General features: G+C 37.3%; 1 long non-coding RNA gene across 1 annotated transcript; it reads right to left on the bottom strand.

The window, feature by feature from the left end:
* Positions 1-6160: 6160 nt before the first annotated feature.
* LOC120127242 lies at positions 6161-6747 on the bottom strand. The gene is made up of 3 exons (XR_005516525.1): positions 6608-6747; positions 6314-6396; positions 6161-6191 (listed from the first exon to the last, which is right to left on the bottom strand). It is a non-coding gene; the product is annotated as an uncharacterized LOC120127242 (long non-coding RNA).
* Positions 6748-7079: the final 332 nt, after the last annotated feature.

Raw genomic sequence — 7079 nt, 5'->3', positions numbered from 1 at the left:
CCCCTATCATTCCTCGAGAGTCCCCTCCCACCGTTCAAGAGGCCACTGTCATCATTGAAGAGGTCCCTCCCACCATTCAAGAGCCCGATTCACATGGCGTCATATGTAGGCTTCTTGAGAAACCCTCTGACGTGCCGGACATGATGGATTCAAGTTGGCTCTCGTATGAGTTACCGGCCAGTACCATACCGGTATCTGAAGAGGAGAGGGAACAACTACCGGACACAATTCTGGATAACACCCTTTGGGCTAAGACCGTTGTTGATTTTTATCTACATGAGCAGAGCCAGGGGTGTTTCACTGACATATGCAAGCTCACCGATGATATCTATTTGTTGCTTGATCGGTCTTGGTGGGGCGTATTATTAGGGGTCGAAGACAATGGCTATTTCGATGGGGGGTAAGTCTTATATTTTTCTTATATTTCAATTTGATTAATTTTTTTTTTAAATTTATGTAAGTCACTAATATATGTCTTTTTTTGTAAAACAGCATATCGATGCGTGGGTGACACGTCTTCTAATAATAAGAAAACTTAAGAAAAAAAAATATACGATATACAATTATGCCGACGTCTTTTCACGCCGTTCACTTGAAGAATGCACGAGATGAATCATTTGATTTGGGCAATGGACAAGCTAAACTTTATCCTGCATGGTGGGAGGTCGATAAGGTTAGTATTTATTTTAGATTGAGTTTAAAGGTTTTATGAAATAAGTGCGCAAATGAATGAATTATTACTTATGATTGCAGGTGTTTATCCCTGTTTTGGAACGTAAACAATGGATTCTCGTCGAGCTTCAGCTCCCATCCCTTAAGACAATAGTGTATGACAGCATGATAAATTACATATCATTGGCTGATTTAAGAGATGTTATTAAGGGATGGAGCTCTCATTTGGCTAAATTCTTGGATGCGATCAATTATTGGACTCGTTCTGGAAACAAGAAGCCAAAGAAGCTCAATATTACAGTTATTAGAGACGAGACCGCGCCACAACAAACGAGCGGAGCCATAGGAGATTGTGGTCCTCTCGTATGCTTGGCGTTGGAGCGTTTGACGACGGGAAGCATCAAGTATCTACCTCCCACCGATAGAGATAAAGCTGCAGTAGGCTTGTGGTTTCGGCATTATATGGCTAAATCGATATATACGAGACGCTGCCTACCTGCATCCGCATTATAAAAATGTCCATAAACAATTGGTAAGTTTATATACTTTTGGTTTGAAAATGTTTGATTAAGTACCTAGAATTCAATAATTTGCTGTTTGTAGGTTTTAGATGTGTAGAAAGTGTTGTTTGAACAAATGTTTGGTTTCTGCAGGTTAATCTCAGAAGTGAACTGCGTGAAAATGATGTCGAGCTGCAAAAGTTGATTCAATAGTTTAATTGATTGTTTTTTGATTGTTTAATTGATTTGTAAAAGTTGATTCAATAGTATATGATCGGAAATAAGAATTATTGCTTATTTTTTGATTGTTTAATTGATTTGTAAAAGATGATTTGTAAAAGTTGATTTGTGTAATTGATGCGAACATAATTCTTATTTGTGCTTGTTTAATTGATTGAAATGTAATGGTTGATTTTGTTGATTTCAATCTGCATTATGTTGAAGGCAAAAATGACTATCGCAATGCGAAATGAAAATCGCAATGCGAAATGAAAATCGCAACGAGAGAATCGCAATGCGAAATGAAAATCGCAATGCGGAAATGAAAATCGCAACGAGAGAATCGCAATGCGATTTTCATTTCGCATTGCGATTTTCATTTCCGCATTGCGATTCTCTCGTTGCGATTTTCATTTCGCATTGCGATTTTCATTTCGCATTGCGATTCTCTCGTTGCGATTTTCATTTCGCATTGCGATTTTCATTTCGCATTGCGATTTTCATTTCCGCATTGCGATTTTCATGTTGGGATTTTCATTTCGCATTGCGATTCTCTCGTTGCGATTGTAATTTCCGTGTTGCGATAGTCAAATGCATGCCTAATAAGTGATAACAACTGAATAACAAGAGTTGGTTAAGTCAAAATGGTTGGACTGAGTCATTAATTCAACTGAAAATGTTAAAAGTTCACACATAAAATCCACATAATACAACGTTTGCATTTAAAAATCACCTAAGTTAACAGTCCCAAAAGGTGAAGCCAATTGTGATTGGGATTTTAAAGATGATTGCCTTTTGCTTGACACCATATGAGCTTTGGATTTTGATGAGGATCCATATTTTGGTAGAGGAAAAGATGATTTTGATGGCACTGGTGATCCACATGTCAACCTTGTATGACCACTTTCCTTGCACCGACTACATGTCGATCTCTTCTTCTCTTCACCCTTAGACGGTATACGATCGTGACTTTTTGGTCGGCCAGGTAGCCTTCTGTCCATGGCTGGTGGCAAAACTGTTTGTAAGTCATCTGGTATGTCCCACTCAGAAGGATGTGGAATAGGGTAGACAATCTCGGTATAAGTCTGTTGATAAACTTCTGTAGTGTAGCAATCCATAGCGTATGCGCTTGAATCATCTTGGTTTAAATGAAGAGCAACTTTTATAACATGGCCACACGGATAACCAGATGTTTTCCATTTCATACAACTACACGTCTTTGCATTTAGATCGACTAGCCCATTTAAGTTATTATCCAGTACTTGAAACAAAGTGTTTGAACATGGTTCAACTCTCCATGACGTTGACTTCACAACACGTTTCGTTATCTTTTTTTCAGTCCATGGTGTAACACGATGTTCCAATGTTCCTGTAAATTTAAATAAACAATACTTAGTAAAATATATAAATATGATAAGTTACGAATTCAAAGAAATAATACCTGCATGGTTTCTTTTCTTGTAGTACCACTGTTGAATAGAGGCTCGAAAAAACTCCATTAACATAGTAATGGGTAATTTCCGGGAATGACGACTTAGAGCGTTGATTGATTCTGCACTATTAGACGTCATGAAACCATATCTTGCTCCAAGTTGATGTACTCTTGACCATCTTTCAAACCCGACATCTTCTAGTGTTTGAGCACACTGAGGCAAAACACGTCTTAAACAATTTATATGCTTATTGAAATCCACTTCCCGATAAGCTTTTACAGCCTTCCAGTATGTCCATTTGTGCTTTTTTATACCAGCAGACCTTGATTTTAGATTTCTATACAAATGAACACCACAAAGTCCATGAAAAGCATCTGGGAAACACCTTCTAACAGCGTTGTCAATTGAGTTTGCCCTATCGGATATGATTGTCAGATTGCTAATAGGACCTATGCAATCCCTAAGATGCCCCATAAACCATGTCCATGAATCAGAGGTTTCAGATTTGCCAACCCCGTAAGCTATTGGCAATATCCCATTGTTAGCATCCATGGCTACTGCTAATAAGTTTACTCCAAGGTATCGACCTTTCAAATGTGCTCCGTCAACTATAATAACTGGGCGCATGCAAGTAATAAACGAACGAATCTACAAAATAATATACACAAGAAATATAATCATTTAAATGTGAAATGCATGTAACTAACAAAAATGAGTCAACAAAATTATATTGATTTACTAACCGTAGCACCAATGGCGATAAACAGCAACTCAAAGCGTCCATCTCTATCTGTTTTGATATGAGTTACCGACCCAGGATTTTTCAGCTTTAAATTGTGACAATAAGCCGGCAGTTGGGCAAACGATGCTTCTGGCGACCCCCTCAACAATTCCAAGGCATAACATTTGGCTCTCCAAGCTTGAGAATATGATATACTAATCTTGAACCGAGCATTCATGTCAGTCATAATTTCATGTCCCCGATATACCCTGCCATTCAAAAACATTAACTCAGCCAGAAAACCACCCAACACCTTTTTGTTTGCCTGTCTATGGTGAGGAAAAACTTGGGTTCTTGAACATGTATGTTTATCAATAAAAGTCCTAACTTGAAACATTTTGCAATCTTTTATTCTCTTTGCAATCATACGCCACGTACAGTTTTTGTCAATCATACACCTTGTTTCGAAACGATCTTTGCTTGATTTGTTAACTTTTAGTTGATAGCCATCTTCCACACATTTCGTATACAAAGCTATCTTCAAGTCTTCCTTTGTATCAAAACAATCATCTTTCTTGACACGAATAACTTTTGTGTAACAATCAACTGCTTTCTTTGCCAACTCTTCTTCCGGTAACTGAAGTAATTCTGGCATATTCCAGTTATACTCCCGTGGCATTTTCTTTTCTTCGGGGACTTTTTCTTCTTCTTTTTCTTCTTCAGGATTATATGAATTACAGAATGGATGTTCAACATGTTCATTCACAGTCGTAACTTCCTCCTCATTATCATCAACAACATCTTCCTCGGCAACGGGTGTTTCATCATCAAAATTCGGGTATTGACCAATATTAAAATCATTACACACATGGTCTGTTTCTTCTTCTGAAACATCATCAAAATCCGTGTATTGACCAATATCAAAGTCCGGATATTGACCAAGAGCAAATTTCGAATACTGACTAGTACTCACAATTTTTTCTGTTGGCTCATCATCGTCTAACTGGTCAATACGAAAACCGGAATTTGGTGCTGAAAGTTGATTGGGATTTGGATTAGAGAAAGGTTGTGGGTTTTGAGAAAAACTTAGTTGATTACTACCCGCTACTGACCCAACAATACTACTTCTAGGTTCAACAACATACAATGTAACATCATCTTGTGAAACACTAATGTAAGCAATGAATAGTTCAACATCTTCATTGTCGGTTAACAAATAAACTTTACCATTTCTCTGATAAGATAGCCTAAATCCACTTAGGGGCTCTAAATTCAATTTATTTGAAACACGTAGCATTAGAGTTTCATAAGTTAACTTTTGTAAAGACAATTTTAGTTGAAGATTCATGGGTAAAGGCATATATTGTAAAACACCATGAACATTATCCCATGACCCTCCAAAACACAAATCTATCCAAACATGATCAACATTAGATGATTTCATGGTTGTAAATTAATTTACTAAACAGACGAGCTGCGAAACTAAAACCTGTTGCCGGATTGGGAAGGATGTCGTTGGATATAGGAACGGATGTCGCCGGAGAGAGTGATAGATGGAGATGGAATGAGTTGCGATTTAGGGATTTAGTTTATGATTTCAGTGTTATATACCCAAAATTTCAGTGTTGTGATTTACAGATTCTCGTTGCGATTTACGGATTATCGTTGCGATTTACAGATTCTCGTTGCGATTTACGGATTATCGTTGCGATTTACAGATTCTCGTTGCGATTTACGGATTATCGTTGCGATTTACGGATACGCGTTGCGATATACGGATACGCATTGCGATTTACGGATACGCGTTGCGATATACGGATACACATTGCGATTTATGTGTTCGCGTTGCGATTTTCATATTCGCGTTGCGATTTTGGAAAATCGCAATGCGAATTTGTACTATCGCATTGCGATTTTCAAGAATCGCGTTGCGATTTTGGAAACTGATTTGCGATTCTGGGGATCGCGTTGCGATTTTTATTTCGCGTTGCGATTTTGTTGGTCATTTTGGCAAATCCAAAAAAAATTGGTTAAAATCGTATATTATAACTTTTTTTTGGTCACTGAGGCGATTTTCTCTATTTAATAAGTACCATGTTATTCGCCTCCTTCCATTGAGGAAGTATAATAAAAGCAATGCGACTAGCTTAGTAGCATTATACTGAAGGTCGAAGAAGAGAAGCCTGGAAATAGTTTTGCTTATAATCCGTCTGCACGTGGACTAAAATGAACCTTCTTGTTTATAGAATCAAAACGGAAGGTAATGAGAAAACATACTAAAACTTCAACCCACAAATTAGCTTCAATCAAGTAGGCTTGGTAAAATGTAATGCTTATGGTGTCTTGGGATAAACGTCAACAACTGCTGCTGATTGAGACCTTGTTTACTCGTGTATGTTTGGCACGTAAGAAGTTGCTAATATGAACAAACTAAACGAGTTAAGGTCCATCCATTCAACACCGTTGTTTGAACCATGGAAGTGCAAGGAGATTACCCTGATTCAAACAAGATGCTTTTAGCTCCATGGTCGACACTTTTGATGTTTGCTGCTCAAGAAGGTCATTTAACTTGTAAGACACGGTACCAAGGTGACCAATAACATTAACAAGAGCTGAACATCATACTCTTTCAGGTTGTCCAGTACCCTAGCAAGTATTTCAAGCACAATCAAAGAGGCAAGGCATTGCTTTATTCTACCATCAAAATGAAAAGGATACCACACAAGCAATCAATGAAACAAACAACAATTTTTTAAGTTTATCCTTACATCTGCTTCTGTTCACTATGGATATATGACTTCTCATAGTATTCTGCAGCTGAATAAAGCTGAGGCCTCAAGTTCTTGAGTTTCTGCAAAAGGCACAGGCCAATTGCTGGAAAGCTTTGAACAAAAATTCTTGAAGACAAACTTTGAAACAAAATGCATGCACTTTTCAATTTCCTTCTAATATGATATTTCCAAGACATTACATAACATAATATTACCTTATTCAACAAATCTTGGTTTCTCTCAAATATGAACATAATGATTCCAAAAGAATATTGAAATGAAGAAAGGAACCTGCAGAGCTTTGACGAAACTCTTGCTATGCTCCAAGGAAACCTTGTTGAATGTCATGGCAGGGTTATCAGACCTTGGAAACTCTGCTTCCATTGTATCATCTTATAAATTTCGAGAATCAAATTATAAAACCCAAAATCTCGAAATATTTAAAGAAGAAAAAGAAAACAAGTGAAGCACAGAACAGTTAAGGTGAGTGTAGTCAGAAGAATTGGATTAATATAGTAGGTGAGAGCTTGATTTGACAGCATTGAATTGGTCGTTGATAGGTCAATGTCCCAACAATTACTGATGGTTGTAAATTTACCATTTACACACAAACTGATGCCTTTTTGCTCTGCTTTTCTTCTGCTCATTCAATATAGCAACTACGTCGATTTTGAACAATAGAAGGAAAATCAAGATAGTCTACTTACACCGAGTTAATACCGTGCAAGACCATGAATATAGAAGGAAAATAAGATTTTAAGGT

The sequence above is a fragment of the Hibiscus syriacus genome, unplaced genomic scaffold, assembly GCF_006381635.1.
Source record: "Hibiscus syriacus cultivar Baekdansim isolate YM2019G1 unplaced genomic scaffold, ASM638163v2 tig00110467_pilon, whole genome shotgun sequence".
NCBI classification, from domain to species: domain Eukaryota; kingdom Viridiplantae; phylum Streptophyta; class Magnoliopsida; order Malvales; family Malvaceae; genus Hibiscus; species Hibiscus syriacus.
This window is presented reverse-complemented; position numbering and strand designations above follow the sequence as displayed.